The sequence below is a fragment of the Hordeum vulgare genome, chromosome 2H (assembly GCF_904849725.1).
Source record: "Hordeum vulgare subsp. vulgare chromosome 2H, MorexV3_pseudomolecules_assembly, whole genome shotgun sequence".
Taxonomy (NCBI): Eukaryota; Viridiplantae; Streptophyta; class Magnoliopsida; order Poales; family Poaceae; genus Hordeum; species Hordeum vulgare.
In genome coordinates, this window is record NC_058519.1 from 576,497,839 (window position 1) to 576,510,032 (window position 12,194).

Genomic DNA, 12,194 nt, shown 5'->3' on the forward strand with positions numbered 1-12,194 from the left:
TATATGACCTCATTTTCTTATTTTTGACGATTACTGTGTGACTTTTCCCACCGCGCTTGACACCCAACGACTAGTAGTAGTAGTAGTAGTAGGGGCAAGCATAAGGAACAAATAGATAGTTGCATGTCGGATGCGATCAAACCAGCACTAAAGCACCGGATCCCATCAGAACTCCGAAGTTAAGCGTGCTTGGGCGAGAGTAGTACTAGGATGGGTGACCTCCTGGGAAGTCCTCGTGTTGCATTCCCCTTTTTAAATATATTTTTGCGCCACGTGACAAGGATGACGCGGGAGCGTGATCTATATGACCTCATTTTTTTATTTTTGACGATTACTGTGTGACTTTTTCCACCGCGCTTGACACCCAACGACTAGTAGTAGTAGTAGTAGTAGGGGCAAGCATAAGGAACAAATAGATAGTTGCATGTCGGATGCGATCATACCAGCACTAAAGCACCGGATCCCATCAGAACTCCGAAGTTAAGCGTGCTTGGGCGAGAGTAGTACTAGGATGGGTGACCTCCTGGGAAGTCCTCGTGTTGCATTCCCCTTTTTAAATATATTTTTGCGCCACGTGACAAGGATGACGCGGGACCGTGATCTATATGACCTCATTTTCTTATTTTTGACGATTACTGTGTGACTTTTCCCACCGCGCTTGACACCCAACGACTAGTAGTAGTAGTAGTAGCGGCAAACATAAGGAACAAATAGATAGTTGCATGTCGGATGCGATCATACCAGCACTAAAGCACCGGATCCCATCAGAACTCCGAAGTTAAGCGTGCTTGGGCGAGAGTAGTACTAGGTTGGGTGACCTCCTGGGAAGTCCTCGTGTTGCATTCCCCTTTTTAAATATATTTTTGCGCCACGTGACAAGGATGACGCGGGAGCGTGATCTATATGACCTCATTTTCTTATTTTTGACGATTACTGTGTGACTTTTCCCACCGCGCTTGACACCCAACGACTAGTAGTAGTAGTAGTAGTAGTAGTAGGGGCAAGCATAAGGAACAAATAGATAGTTGCATGTCGGATGCGATCATACCAGCACTAAAGCACCGGATCCCATCAGAACTCCGAAGTTAAGCGTGCTTGGGCGAGAGTAGTACTAGGATGGGTGACCTCCTGGGAAGTCCTCGTGATGCATTCCCCTTTTTAAATATATTTTTGCGCCACGTGACAAGGATGACGCGGGAGCGTGATCTATATGACCTCATTTTCTTATTTTTGACGATTACTGTGTGACTTTTCCCACCGCGCTTGACACCCAACGACTAGTAGTAGTAGTAGTAGTAGTAGTAGGGGCAAGCATAAGGAACAAATAGATAGTTGCATGTCGGATGCGATCATACCAGCACTAAAGCACCGGATCCCATCAGAACTCCGAAGTTAAGCGTGCTTGGGCGAGAGTAGTACTAGGATGGTTGACCTCCTGGGAAGTCCTCGTGTTGCATTCCCCTTTTTAAATATATTTTTGCGCCACGTGACAAGGATGAGGCGGGACCGTGATCTATATGACCTCATTTTCTTATTTTTGACGATTACTGTGTTACTTTTCCCACCGCGCTTGACACCCAACGACTAGTAGTAGTAGTAGTAGTAGTAGTAGTAGTAGGGGCAAGCATAAGGAACAAATAGGTAGTTGCATGTCGGATGCGATCATACCAGCACTAAAGCACCGGATCCCATCAGAACTCCGAAGTTAAGCGTGCTTGGGCGAGAGTAGTACTAGGATGGGTGACCTCCTGGGAAGTCCTCGTGTTGCATTCCCCTTTTTAAATATATTTTTGCGCCACGTGACAAGGATGTCGCGGGAGCGTGATCTATATGACCTCATTTTCTTATTTTTGACGATTACTGTGTGACTTTTCCCACCGCGCTTGACACCCAACGACTAGTAGTAGTAGTAGTAGGGGCAAGCATAAGGAACAAATAGATAGTTGCATGTTGGTTGCGATCATACCAGCACTAAAGCATCGGATCCCATCAGAACTCCGAAGTTAAGCGTGCTTGGGCGAGAGTAGTACTAGGATGGGTGACCTCCTGGGAAGTCCTCGTGTTGCATTCCCCTTTTTAAATATATTTTTGCGCCACGTGACAAGGATGACGCGGGATCGTGATCTATATGACCTCATTTTCTTATTTTTGACGATTACTGTGTTACTTTTCCCACCGCGCTTGACACCCAACGACTAGTAGTAGTAGTAGTAGTAGTAGTAGTAGTAGTAGGGGCAAGCATAAGGAACAAATAGGTAGTTGCATGTCGGATGCGATCATACCAGCACTAAAGCATCGGTTCCCATCAGAACTCCGAAGTTAAGCGTGCTTGGGCGAGAGTAGTACTAGGATGGGTGACCTCGTGGGAAGTCCTCGTGTTGCATTCCCCTTTTTAAATATATTTTTGCGCCACGTGACAAGGATGACGCGGGAGCGTGATCTATATGACCTCATTTTCTTATTTTTGACGATTACTGTGTGACTTTTCCCACCGCGCTTGACACCCAACGACTAGTAGTAGTAGTAGTAGTAGGGGCAAGCATAAGGAACAAATAGATAGTTGCATGTCGGATGCGATCATACCAGCACTAAAGCACCGGATCTCATTAGAACTCCGAAGTTAAGCGTGCTTGGGCGAGAGTAGTACTAGGATGGGTGACCTCCTGGGAAGTCCTCGTGTTGCATTCCCCTTTTTAAATATATTTTTGCGCCACGTGACAAGGATGACGCGGGACCGTGATCTATATGACCTCATTTTCTTATTTTTGACGATTACTGTGTGACTTTTCCCACCGCGCTTGACACCCAACGACTAGTAGTAGTAGTAGTAGTAGGGGCAAGCATAAGGAACAAATAGATAGTTGCATGTCGGATGCGATCATACCAGCACTAAAGCACCGGATCCCATCAAAACTCCGAAGTTAAGCGTGCTTGGGCGAGAGTAGTACTAGGATGGGTGACCTCCTGGGAAGTCCTCGTGTTGCATTCCCCTTTTTAAATATATTTTTGCGCCACGTGACAAGGATGACGCGAGAGCGTGATCTATATGACCTCATTTTCTTATTTTTGACGATTACTGTGTGACTTTTCCCACCGCGCTTGACACCCAACGACTAGTAGTAGTAGTAGTAGTAGTAGGGGCAAGCATAAGGAACAAATAGATAGTTGCATGTCGGATGCGATCATACCAGCACTAAAGCACCGGATCCCATCAGAACTCCGAAGTTAAGCGTGCTTGGGCGAGAGTAGTACTAGGATGGGTGACCTCCTGGGAAGTCCTCGTGTTGCATTCCCCTTTTTAAATATATTTTTGCGCCACGTGACAAGGATGACGCGGGACCGTGATCTATATGACCTCATTTTCTTATTTTTGACGATTACTGTGTGACTTTTCCCACCGCGCTTGACACCCAACGACTAGTAGTAGTAGTAGTAGTAGGGGCAAGCATAAGGAACAAATAGATAGTTGCATGTCGGATGCGATCATACCAGCACTAAAGCACCGGATCCCATCAGAACTCCGAAGTTAAGCGTGCTTGGGCGAGAGTAGTACTAGGATGGGTGACCTCCTGGGAAGTCCTCGTGTTGCATTCCCCTTTTTAAATATATTTTTCGCAACGTGACAAGGATGACGCGGGAGCGTGATCTATATGACCTCATTTTCTTATTTTTGACGATTACTGTCTGACTTTTCCCACCGCGCTTGACACCCAACGACTAGTAGTAGTAGTAGTACGGGCAAACATAAGGAACAAATAGATAGTTGCATGTCGGATGCGATCATACCAGCACTAAAGCATCGGATCCCATCAGAACTCCGAAGTTAAGCGTGCTTGGGCGAGAGTAGTACTAGGATGGGTGACCTCCTGGGAAGTCCTCGTGTTGCATTCCGCTTTTTAAATATATTTTTGCGCCCCGTGACAAGGATGACGCGGGACCGTGATCTATATGACCTCATTTTCTTATTTTTGACGATTACTGTGTGACTTTTCCCACCGCGCTTGACACCCAACAACTAGTAGTAGTAGTAGTAGTAGGGGCAAGCATAAGGAACAAATAAATAGTTGCATGTCGGATGCGATCATACCAGCACTAAAGCACCGGATCCCATCAGAACTCCGAAGTTAAGCGTGCTTGGGCGAGAGTAGTACTAGGATGGGTGAGCTCGTGGGAAGTCCTCGTGTTGCATTCCCCTTTTTAAATATATTTTTGCGCCACGTGACAAGGATGACGCGGGAGCGTGATCTATATGACCTCATTTTCTTATTTTTGACGATTACTGTGTGACTTTTCCCACCGCGCTTGACACCCAACGACTAGTAGTAGTAGTAGTAGTAGTAGTAGGGGCAAGCATAAGGAACAAATAGATAGTTGCATGTCGGATGCGATCATACCAGCACTAAAGCACCGGATCCCATGAGAACTCCGAAGTTAAGCGTGCTTGGGCGAGAGTAGTACTAGGATGGGTGACCTCCTGGGAAGTCCTCGTGTTGCATTCCCCTTTTTAAATATATTTTTGCGCCACGTGACAAGGATGACGCGGGACCGTGATCTATATGACCTCATTTTCTTATTTTTGACAATTACTGTGTGACTTTTCCCACCGCGCTTGACACCCAACGACTAGTAGTAGTAGTAGTAGTAGGGGCAAGCATAAGGAACAAATAGATAGTTGCATGTCGGATGCGATCAAACCAGCACTAAAGCACCGGATCCCATCAGAACTCCGAAGTTAAGCGTGCTTGGGCGAGAGTAGTACTAGGATGGGTGACCTCCTGGGAAGTCCTCGTGTTGCATTCCCCTTTTTAAATATAATTTTGCGCCACGTGACAAGGATGACGCGGGAGCGTGATCTATATGACCTCATTTTTTTATTTTTGACGATTACTGTGTGACTTTTTCCACCGCGCTTGACACCCAACGACTAGTAGTAGTAGTAGTAGTAGGGGCAAGCATAAGGAACAAATAGATAGTTGCATGTCGGATGCGATCATACCAGCACTAAAGCACCGGATCCCATCAGAACTCCGAAGTTAAGCGTGCTTGGGCGAGAGTAGTACTAGGATGGGTGACCTCCTGGGAAGTCCTCGTGTTGCATTCCCCTTTTTAAATATATTTTTGCGCCACGTGACAAGGATGACGCGGGACCGTGATCTATATGACCTCATTTTCTTATTTTTGACGATTACTGTGTGACTTTTCCCACCGCGCTTGACACCCAACGACTAGTAGTAGTAGTAGTAGCGGCAAACATAAGGAACAAATAGATAGTTGCATGTCGGATGCGATCATACCAGCACTAAAGCACCGGATCCCATCAGAACTCCGAAGTTAAGCGTGCTTGGGCGAGAGTAGTACTAGGTTGGGTGACCTCCTGGGAAGTCCTCGTGTTGCATTCCCCTTTTTAAATATATTTTTGCGCCACGTGACAAGGATGACGCGGGAGCGTGATCTATATGACCTCATTTTCTTATTTTTGACGATTACTGTGTGACTTTTCCCACCGCGCTTGACACCCAACGACTAGTAGTAGTAGTAGTAGTAGTAGTAGGGGCAAGCATAAGGAACAAATAGATAGTTGCATGTCGGATGCGATCATACCAGCACTAAAGCACCGGATCCCATCAGAACTTCGAAGTTAAGCGTGCTTGGGCGAGAGTAGTACTAGGATGGGTGACCTCCTGGGAAGTCCTCGTGTTGCATTCCCCTTTTTAAATATATTTTTGCGCCACGTGACAAGGATGACGCGGGAGCGTGATCTATATGACCTCATTTTCTTATTTTTGACGATTACTGTGTGACTTTTCCCACCGCGCTTGACACCCAACGACTAGTAGTAGTAGTAGTAGTAGTAGTAGGGGCAAGCATAAGGAACAAATAGATAGTTGCATGTCGGATGCGATCATACCAGCACTAAAGCACCGGATCCCATCAGAACTCCGAAGTTAAGCGTGCTTGGGCGAGAGTAGTACTAGGATGGTTGACCTCCTGGGAAGTCCTCGTGTTGCATTCCCCTTTTTAAATATATTTTTGCGCCACGTGACAAGGATGACGCGGGACCGTGATCTATATGACCTCATTTTCTTATTTTTGACGATTACTGTGTGAGTTTTCCCACCGCGCTTGACACCCAACGACTAGTAGTAGTAGTAGTAGTAGTAGTAGTAGTAGTAGTAGTAGTAGTAGTAGTAGTAGGGGCAAGCATAAGGAACAAATAGATAGTTGCATGTCGGATGCGATCATACCAGCACTAAAGCACCGGATCCCATCAGAACTCCGAAGTTTAGCGTGCTTGGGCGAGAGTAGTACTAGGATGGGTGACCTCCTGGGAAGTCCTCGTGTTGCATTCCCCTTTTTAAATATATTTTTGCGCCACGTGACAAGGATGACGCGGGAGCGTGATCTATATGACCTCATTTTCTTATTTTTGACGATTACTGTGTGACTTTTCCCACCGCGCTTGACACCCAACGACTAGTAGTAGTAGTAGTAGTAGTAGTAGTAGTAGTAGTAGTAGTAGGGGCAAGCATAAGGAACAAATAGATAGTTGCATGTCGGATGCGATCATACCAGCACTAAAGCACCGGATCCCATCAGAACTCCGAAGTTAAGTGTGCTTGGGCGAGAGTAGTACTAGGATGGGTGACCTCGTGGGAAGTCCTCGTGTTGCATTCCCCTTTTTAAATATATTTTTACGCCACGTGACAAGGATGACGCGGGAGCGTGATCTATATGACCTCATTTTCTTATTTTTGACGATTACTGTGTGACTTTTCCCACCGCGCTTGACACCCAACGACTAGTAGTAGTAGTAGTAGTAGTAGTAGTAGTAGTAGTAGGGGCAAGCATAAGGAACAAATAGATAGTTGCATGTCGGATGCGATCATACCAGCACTAAAGCACCGGATCCCATCAGAACTCTGAAGTTAAGCGTGCTTGGCGAGAGTAGTACTTGGATGGGTGACCTCCTCGGAAGTCCTCGTGTTGCATTCCCCTTTTTAAATATATTTTTGCGCCACGTGACAAGGATGACGCGGGACCGTGATCTATATGACCTCATTTTCTTATTTTTGACGATTACTGTGTGACTTTTCCCACCGCGCTTGACACCCAACGACTAGTAGTAGTAGTAGTAGTAGTAGTAGTAGGGGCAAGCATAAGGAACAAATAGAAAGTTGCATGTCGGATGCGATCATACCAGCACTAAAGCACCGGATCCCATCAAAACTTCGAAGTTAAGCGTGCTTGGGCGAGAGTAGTACTAGGATGGGTGACCTCCTGTGAAGTCCTCGTGTTGCATTCCCCTTTTTAAATATATTTTTGCGCCACGTGACAAGGATGACGCGGGAGCGTGATCTATATGACCTCATTTTCTTATTTTTGACGATTACTGTGTGACTTTTCCCACCGCGCTTGACACCCAACGACTAGTAGTAGTAGTAGTAGTAGGGGCGAGCATAAGGAACAAATAGATAGTTGCATGTCGGATGCGATCATACCAACACTAAAGCACCGGATCCCATCAGAACTCCAAAGTTAAGCGTGCTTGGGCAAGAGTAGTACTAGGATGGGTGACCTCCTGGGAAGTCCTCGTGTTGCATTCCCCTTTTTAAATATATTTTTGCGCCACGTGACAAGGATGACGCGGGACCGTTATCTATATGACCTCATTTTCTTATTTTTGACGATTACTGTGTGACTTTTCCCACCGCGCTTGACACCCTTTTTAAATATATTTTTGCGCCACGTGACAAGGATGACGCGGGACCGTTATCTATATGACCTCATTTTCTTATTTTTGACGATTACTGTGTGACTTTTCCCACCGCGCTTGACACCCAACGACTAGTAGTAGTAGTAGTAGTAGGGGCAAGCATAAGGAACAAATAGATAGTTGCATGTCGGATGCGATCATACCAGCACTAAAGCACCGGATCCCATCAGAACTCCGGAGTTAAGCGTGCTTGGGCGAGAGTAGTACTAGGATGGGTGACCTCCTGGGAAGTCCTCGTGTTGCATTCCCCTTTTTAAATATATTTTTGCGCCACGTGACAAGGATGACGCGGGAGCGTGATCTATATGACCTCATTTTCTTATTTTTGACGATTACTGTGTGACTTTTCCCACCGCGCTTGACACCCAACGACTAGTAGTAGTAGTAGTAGTAGTAGTAGGGGCAAGCATAAGGAACAAATAGATAGTTGCATGTCGGATGCGATCATACCAGCACTAAAGCACCGGATCCCATCAGAACTCCGAAGTTAAGCGTGCTTGGGCGAGAGTAGTACTAGGATGGGTGACCTCCTGGGAAGTCCTCGTGTTGCATTCCCCTTTTTAAATATATTTTTGCGCCACGTGACAAGGATGACGCGGGACCGTGATCTATATGACCTCATTTTCTTATTTTTGACGATTACTGTGTGACTTTTCCCACCGCGCTTGACACCCAACGACTAGTAGTAGTAGTAGTAGCGGCAAACATAAGGAACAAATAGATAGTTGCATGTCGGATGCGATCATACCAGCACTAAAGCACCGGATCCCATCAGAACTCCGAAGTTAAGCGTGCTTGGGCGAGAGTAGTACTAGGTTGGGTGACCTCCTGGGAAGTCCTCGTGTTGCATTCCCCTTTTTAAATATATTTTTGCGCCACGTGACAAGGATGACGCGGGAGCGTGATCTATATGACCTCATTTTCTTATTTTTGACGATTACTGTGTGACTTTTCCCACCGCGCTTGACACCCAACGACTAGTAGTAGTAGTAGTAGTAGGGGCAAGCATAAGGAACAAATAGATAGTTGCATGTCGGATGCGATCATACCAGCACTAAAGCACCGGATCCCATCAGAACTTCGAAGTTAAGCGTGCTTGGGCGAGAGTAGTACTAGGATGGGTGACCTCCTGGGAAGTCCTCGTGTTGCATTCCCCTTTTTAAATATATTTTTGCGCCACGTGACAAGGATGACGCGGGAGCGTGATCTATATGACCTCATTTTCTTATTTTTGACGATTACTGTGTGACTTTTCCCACCGCGCTTGACACCCAACGACTAGTAGTAGTAGTAGTAGTAGTAGTAGGGGCAAGCATAAGGAACAAATAGATAGTTGCATGTCGGATGCGATCATACCAGCACTAAAGCACCGGATCCCATCAGAACTCCGAAGTTAAGCGTGCTTGGGCGAGAGTAGTACTAGGATGGTTGACCTCCTGGGAAGTCCTCGTGTTGCATTCCCCTTTTTAAATATATTTTTGCGCCACGTGACAAGGATGACGCGGGACCGTGATCTATATGACCTCATTTTCTTATTTTTGACGATTACTGTGTGAGTTTTCCCACCGCGCTTGACACCCAACGACTAGTAGTAGTAGTAGTAGTAGTAGTAGTAGGGGCAAGCATAAGGAACAAATAGATAGTTGCATGTCGGATGCGATCATACCAGCACTAAAGCACCGGATCCCATCAGAACTCCGAAGTTTAGCGTGCTTGGGCGAGAGTAGTACTAGGATGGGTGACCTCCTGGGAAGTCCTCGTGTTGCATTCCCCTTTTTAAATATATTTTTGCGCCACGTGACAAGGATGACGCGGGAGCGTGATCTATATGACCTCATTTTCTTATTTTTGACGATTACTGTGTGACTTTTCCCACCGCGCTTGACACCCAACGACTAGTAGTAGTAGTAGTAGTAGTAGTAGTAGTAGTAGTAGTAGTAGTAGTAGGGGCAAGCATAAGGAACAAATAGATAGTTGCATGTCGGATGCGATCATACCAGCACTAAAGCACCGGATCCCATCAGAACTCCGAAGTTAAGTGTGCTTGGGCGAGAGTAGTACTAGGATGGGTGACCTCGTGGGAAGTCCTCGTGTTGCATTCCCCTTTTTAAATATATTTTTACGCCACGTGACAAGGATGACGCGGGAGCGTGATCTATATGACCTCATTTTCTTATTTTTGACGATTACTGTGTGACTTTTCCCACCGCGCTTGACACCCAACGACTACTAGTAGTAGTAGTAGTAGTAGTAGTAGTAGTAGTAGGGGCAAGCATAAGGAACAAATAGATAGTTGCATGTCGGATGCGATCATACCAGCACTAAAGCACCGGATCCCATCAGAACTCTGAAGTTAAGCGTGCTTGGCGAGAGTAGTACTAGGATGGGTGACCTCCTGGGAAGTCCTCGTGTTGCATTCCCCTTTTTAAATATATTTTTGCGCCACGTGACAAGGATGACGCGGGACCGTGATCTATATGACCTCATTTTCTTATTTTTGACGATTACTGTGTGACTTTTCCCACCGCGCTTGACACCCAACGACTAGTAGTAGTAGTAGTAGTAGTAGTAGTAGGGGCAAGCATAAGGAACAAATAGAAAGTTGCATGTCGGATGCGATCATACCAGCACTAAAGCACCGGATCCCATCAAAACTTCGAAGTTAAGCGTGCTTGGGCGAGAGTAGTACTAGGATGGGTGACCTCCTGTGAAGTCCTCGTGTTGCATTCCCCTTTTTAAATATATTTTTGCGCCACGTGACAAGGATGACGCGGGAGCGTGATCTATATGACCTCATTTTCTTATTTTTGACGATTACTGTGTGACTTTTCCCACCGCGCTTGACACCCAACGACTAGTAGTAGTAGTAGTAGGGGCGAGCATAAGGAACAAATAGATAGTTGCATGTCGGATGCGATCATACCAACACTAAAGCACCGGATCCCATCAGAACTCCAAAGTTAAGCGTGCTTGGGCAAGAGTAGTACTAGGATGGGTGACCTCCTGGGAAGTCCTCGTGTTGCATTCCCCTTTTTAAATATATTTTTGCGCCACGTGACAAGGATGACGCGGGACCGTTATCTATATGACCTCATTTTCTTATTTTTGACGATTACTGTGTGACTTTTCCCACCGCGCTTGACACCCAACGACTAGTAGTAGTAGTAGTAGTAGTAGGGGCAAGCATAAGGAACAAATAGATAGTTGCATGTCGGATGCGATCATACCAGCACTAAAGCACCGGATCCCATCAGAACTCCGGAGTTAAGCGTGCTTGGGCGAGAGTAGTACTAGGATGGGTGACCTCCTGGGAAGTCCTCGTGTTGCATTCCCCTTTTTAAATATATTTTTGCGCCACGTGACAAGGATGACGCGGGAGCGTGATCTATATGACCTCATTTTCTTATTTTTGACGATTACTGTGTGACTTTTCCCACCGCGCTTGACACCCAACGACTAGTAGTAGTAGTAGTAGTAGTAGTAGTAGTAGTAGTAGGGGCAAGCATAAGGAACAAATAGATAGTTGCATGTCGGATGCGATCATACCAGCACTAAAGCACCGGATCCCATCAGAACTCTGAAGTTAAGCGTGCTTGGCGAGAGTAGTACTAGGATGGGTGACCTCCTGGGAAGTCCTCGTATTGCATTCCCCTTTTTAAATATATTTTTGCGCCACGGGACAAGGATGACGCGGGACCGTGATCTATATGACCTCATTTTCTTATTTTTGACGATTACTGTGTGACTTTTCCCACCGCGCTTGACACCCAACGACTAGTAGTAGTAGTAGTAGTAGTAGTAGTAGTAGTAGGGGCAAGCATAAGGAACAAATAGATAGTTGCATGTCGGATGCGATCATACCAGCACTAAAGCACCGGATCCCATCAAAACTCCGAAGTTAAGCGTGCTTGGGCGAGAGTAGTACTAGGATGGGTGACCTCCTGTGAAGTCCTCGTGTTGCATTCCCCTTTTTAAATATATTTTTGCGCCACGTGACAAGGATGACGCGGGAGCGTGATCTATATGACCTCATTTTCTTATTTTTGACGATTACTGTGTGACTTTTCCCACCGCGCTTGACACCCAACAACTAGTAGTAGTAGTAGTAGTAGGGGCGAGCATAAGGAACAAATAGATAGTTGCATGTCGGATGCGATCATACCAGCACTAAAGCACCGGATCCCATCAGAACTCCAAAGTTAAGCGTGCTTGGGCAAGAGTAGTACTAGGATGGGTGACCTCCTGGGAAGTCCTCGTGTTGCATTCCCCTTTTTAAATATATTTTTGCGCCACGTGACAAGGATGACGCGGGACCGTGATCTATATGACCTCATTTTCTTATTTTTGACGATTACTGTGTGACTTTTCCCACCGCGCTTGACACCCAACGACTAGTAGTAGTAGTAGTAGTAGTAGTAGT

General features: G+C 46.1%; 39 non-coding genes across 39 annotated transcripts; all 39 read left to right on the plus strand.

Moving 5' to 3' along the window:
- Positions 1–128: 128 nt before the first annotated feature.
- LOC123435728 lies at positions 129–247 on the plus strand. Its single transcript, XR_006626977.1, has one exon. It is a non-coding gene; the product is annotated as a 5S ribosomal RNA (ribosomal RNA).
- Positions 248–429: 182 nt separating this feature from the next.
- On the plus strand, positions 430–548 carry LOC123433838. Its single transcript, XR_006625142.1, has one exon. It is a non-coding gene; the product is annotated as a 5S ribosomal RNA (ribosomal RNA).
- Positions 549–727: 179 nt separating this feature from the next.
- On the plus strand, positions 728–846 carry LOC123435211. The gene has a single exon (XR_006626469.1). It is a non-coding gene; the product is annotated as a 5S ribosomal RNA (ribosomal RNA).
- A 188-nt stretch (positions 847–1,034) lies between these two features.
- Positions 1,035–1,153, plus strand: LOC123436760. The gene has a single exon (XR_006627972.1). It is a non-coding gene; the product is annotated as a 5S ribosomal RNA (ribosomal RNA).
- Positions 1,154–1,341: 188 nt separating this feature from the next.
- Positions 1,342–1,460, plus strand: LOC123436004. Its single transcript, XR_006627244.1, has one exon. It is a non-coding gene; the product is annotated as a 5S ribosomal RNA (ribosomal RNA).
- Positions 1,461–1,654: 194 nt separating this feature from the next.
- Positions 1,655–1,773, plus strand: LOC123433848. The gene has a single exon (XR_006625152.1). It is a non-coding gene; the product is annotated as a 5S ribosomal RNA (ribosomal RNA).
- Positions 1,774–1,952: 179 nt separating this feature from the next.
- On the plus strand, positions 1,953–2,071 carry LOC123438120. The gene has a single exon (XR_006629280.1). It is a non-coding gene; the product is annotated as a 5S ribosomal RNA (ribosomal RNA).
- A 197-nt stretch (positions 2,072–2,268) lies between these two features.
- Positions 2,269–2,387, plus strand: LOC123431953. Its single transcript, XR_006623559.1, has one exon. It is a non-coding gene; the product is annotated as a 5S ribosomal RNA (ribosomal RNA).
- Positions 2,388–2,569: 182 nt separating this feature from the next.
- Positions 2,570–2,688, plus strand: LOC123435943. Its single transcript, XR_006627187.1, has one exon. It is a non-coding gene; the product is annotated as a 5S ribosomal RNA (ribosomal RNA).
- Positions 2,689–2,870: 182 nt separating this feature from the next.
- On the plus strand, positions 2,871–2,989 carry LOC123437623. The gene has a single exon (XR_006628797.1). It is a non-coding gene; the product is annotated as a 5S ribosomal RNA (ribosomal RNA).
- A 185-nt stretch (positions 2,990–3,174) lies between these two features.
- Positions 3,175–3,293, plus strand: LOC123433855. The gene has a single exon (XR_006625156.1). It is a non-coding gene; the product is annotated as a 5S ribosomal RNA (ribosomal RNA).
- Positions 3,294–3,475: 182 nt separating this feature from the next.
- LOC123433856 lies at positions 3,476–3,594 on the plus strand. Its single transcript, XR_006625157.1, has one exon. It is a non-coding gene; the product is annotated as a 5S ribosomal RNA (ribosomal RNA).
- A 178-nt stretch (positions 3,595–3,772) lies between these two features.
- LOC123436415 lies at positions 3,773–3,891 on the plus strand. The gene has a single exon (XR_006627641.1). It is a non-coding gene; the product is annotated as a 5S ribosomal RNA (ribosomal RNA).
- A 182-nt stretch (positions 3,892–4,073) lies between these two features.
- LOC123438508 lies at positions 4,074–4,192 on the plus strand. Its single transcript, XR_006629645.1, has one exon. It is a non-coding gene; the product is annotated as a 5S ribosomal RNA (ribosomal RNA).
- A 188-nt stretch (positions 4,193–4,380) lies between these two features.
- LOC123435709 lies at positions 4,381–4,499 on the plus strand. Its single transcript, XR_006626960.1, has one exon. It is a non-coding gene; the product is annotated as a 5S ribosomal RNA (ribosomal RNA).
- Positions 4,500–4,681: 182 nt separating this feature from the next.
- Positions 4,682–4,800, plus strand: LOC123435729. Its single transcript, XR_006626978.1, has one exon. It is a non-coding gene; the product is annotated as a 5S ribosomal RNA (ribosomal RNA).
- Positions 4,801–4,982: 182 nt separating this feature from the next.
- Positions 4,983–5,101, plus strand: LOC123433866. Its single transcript, XR_006625165.1, has one exon. It is a non-coding gene; the product is annotated as a 5S ribosomal RNA (ribosomal RNA).
- A 179-nt stretch (positions 5,102–5,280) lies between these two features.
- Positions 5,281–5,399, plus strand: LOC123435212. Its single transcript, XR_006626470.1, has one exon. It is a non-coding gene; the product is annotated as a 5S ribosomal RNA (ribosomal RNA).
- Positions 5,400–5,587: 188 nt separating this feature from the next.
- On the plus strand, positions 5,588–5,706 carry LOC123436530. The gene has a single exon (XR_006627749.1). It is a non-coding gene; the product is annotated as a 5S ribosomal RNA (ribosomal RNA).
- Positions 5,707–5,894: 188 nt separating this feature from the next.
- Positions 5,895–6,013, plus strand: LOC123436005. The gene has a single exon (XR_006627245.1). It is a non-coding gene; the product is annotated as a 5S ribosomal RNA (ribosomal RNA).
- A 218-nt stretch (positions 6,014–6,231) lies between these two features.
- Positions 6,232–6,350, plus strand: LOC123437564. Its single transcript, XR_006628738.1, has one exon. It is a non-coding gene; the product is annotated as a 5S ribosomal RNA (ribosomal RNA).
- A 206-nt stretch (positions 6,351–6,556) lies between these two features.
- On the plus strand, positions 6,557–6,675 carry LOC123435510. Its single transcript, XR_006626757.1, has one exon. It is a non-coding gene; the product is annotated as a 5S ribosomal RNA (ribosomal RNA).
- A 200-nt stretch (positions 6,676–6,875) lies between these two features.
- On the plus strand, positions 6,876–6,993 carry LOC123433150. Its single transcript, XR_006624696.1, has one exon. It is a non-coding gene; the product is annotated as a 5S ribosomal RNA (ribosomal RNA).
- A 191-nt stretch (positions 6,994–7,184) lies between these two features.
- LOC123432456 lies at positions 7,185–7,303 on the plus strand. The gene has a single exon (XR_006624037.1). It is a non-coding gene; the product is annotated as a 5S ribosomal RNA (ribosomal RNA).
- A 182-nt stretch (positions 7,304–7,485) lies between these two features.
- Positions 7,486–7,604, plus strand: LOC123432552. Its single transcript, XR_006624130.1, has one exon. It is a non-coding gene; the product is annotated as a 5S ribosomal RNA (ribosomal RNA).
- Positions 7,605–7,903: 299 nt separating this feature from the next.
- LOC123435936 lies at positions 7,904–8,022 on the plus strand. Its single transcript, XR_006627180.1, has one exon. It is a non-coding gene; the product is annotated as a 5S ribosomal RNA (ribosomal RNA).
- A 188-nt stretch (positions 8,023–8,210) lies between these two features.
- Positions 8,211–8,329, plus strand: LOC123433867. The gene has a single exon (XR_006625166.1). It is a non-coding gene; the product is annotated as a 5S ribosomal RNA (ribosomal RNA).
- Positions 8,330–8,508: 179 nt separating this feature from the next.
- LOC123435213 lies at positions 8,509–8,627 on the plus strand. The gene has a single exon (XR_006626471.1). It is a non-coding gene; the product is annotated as a 5S ribosomal RNA (ribosomal RNA).
- A 182-nt stretch (positions 8,628–8,809) lies between these two features.
- Positions 8,810–8,928, plus strand: LOC123436531. Its single transcript, XR_006627750.1, has one exon. It is a non-coding gene; the product is annotated as a 5S ribosomal RNA (ribosomal RNA).
- Positions 8,929–9,116: 188 nt separating this feature from the next.
- LOC123436006 lies at positions 9,117–9,235 on the plus strand. Its single transcript, XR_006627246.1, has one exon. It is a non-coding gene; the product is annotated as a 5S ribosomal RNA (ribosomal RNA).
- Positions 9,236–9,426: 191 nt separating this feature from the next.
- Positions 9,427–9,545, plus strand: LOC123437565. The gene has a single exon (XR_006628739.1). It is a non-coding gene; the product is annotated as a 5S ribosomal RNA (ribosomal RNA).
- Positions 9,546–9,757: 212 nt separating this feature from the next.
- On the plus strand, positions 9,758–9,876 carry LOC123435511. The gene has a single exon (XR_006626759.1). It is a non-coding gene; the product is annotated as a 5S ribosomal RNA (ribosomal RNA).
- A 200-nt stretch (positions 9,877–10,076) lies between these two features.
- On the plus strand, positions 10,077–10,194 carry LOC123432693. Its single transcript, XR_006624265.1, has one exon. It is a non-coding gene; the product is annotated as a 5S ribosomal RNA (ribosomal RNA).
- A 191-nt stretch (positions 10,195–10,385) lies between these two features.
- Positions 10,386–10,504, plus strand: LOC123432457. The gene has a single exon (XR_006624038.1). It is a non-coding gene; the product is annotated as a 5S ribosomal RNA (ribosomal RNA).
- Positions 10,505–10,683: 179 nt separating this feature from the next.
- LOC123432554 lies at positions 10,684–10,802 on the plus strand. Its single transcript, XR_006624131.1, has one exon. It is a non-coding gene; the product is annotated as a 5S ribosomal RNA (ribosomal RNA).
- Positions 10,803–10,987: 185 nt separating this feature from the next.
- LOC123435937 lies at positions 10,988–11,106 on the plus strand. Its single transcript, XR_006627181.1, has one exon. It is a non-coding gene; the product is annotated as a 5S ribosomal RNA (ribosomal RNA).
- Positions 11,107–11,306: 200 nt separating this feature from the next.
- LOC123432664 lies at positions 11,307–11,424 on the plus strand. Its single transcript, XR_006624237.1, has one exon. It is a non-coding gene; the product is annotated as a 5S ribosomal RNA (ribosomal RNA).
- A 197-nt stretch (positions 11,425–11,621) lies between these two features.
- LOC123438802 lies at positions 11,622–11,740 on the plus strand. The gene has a single exon (XR_006629923.1). It is a non-coding gene; the product is annotated as a 5S ribosomal RNA (ribosomal RNA).
- A 182-nt stretch (positions 11,741–11,922) lies between these two features.
- On the plus strand, positions 11,923–12,041 carry LOC123438461. The gene has a single exon (XR_006629601.1). It is a non-coding gene; the product is annotated as a 5S ribosomal RNA (ribosomal RNA).
- Positions 12,042–12,194: the final 153 nt, after the last annotated feature.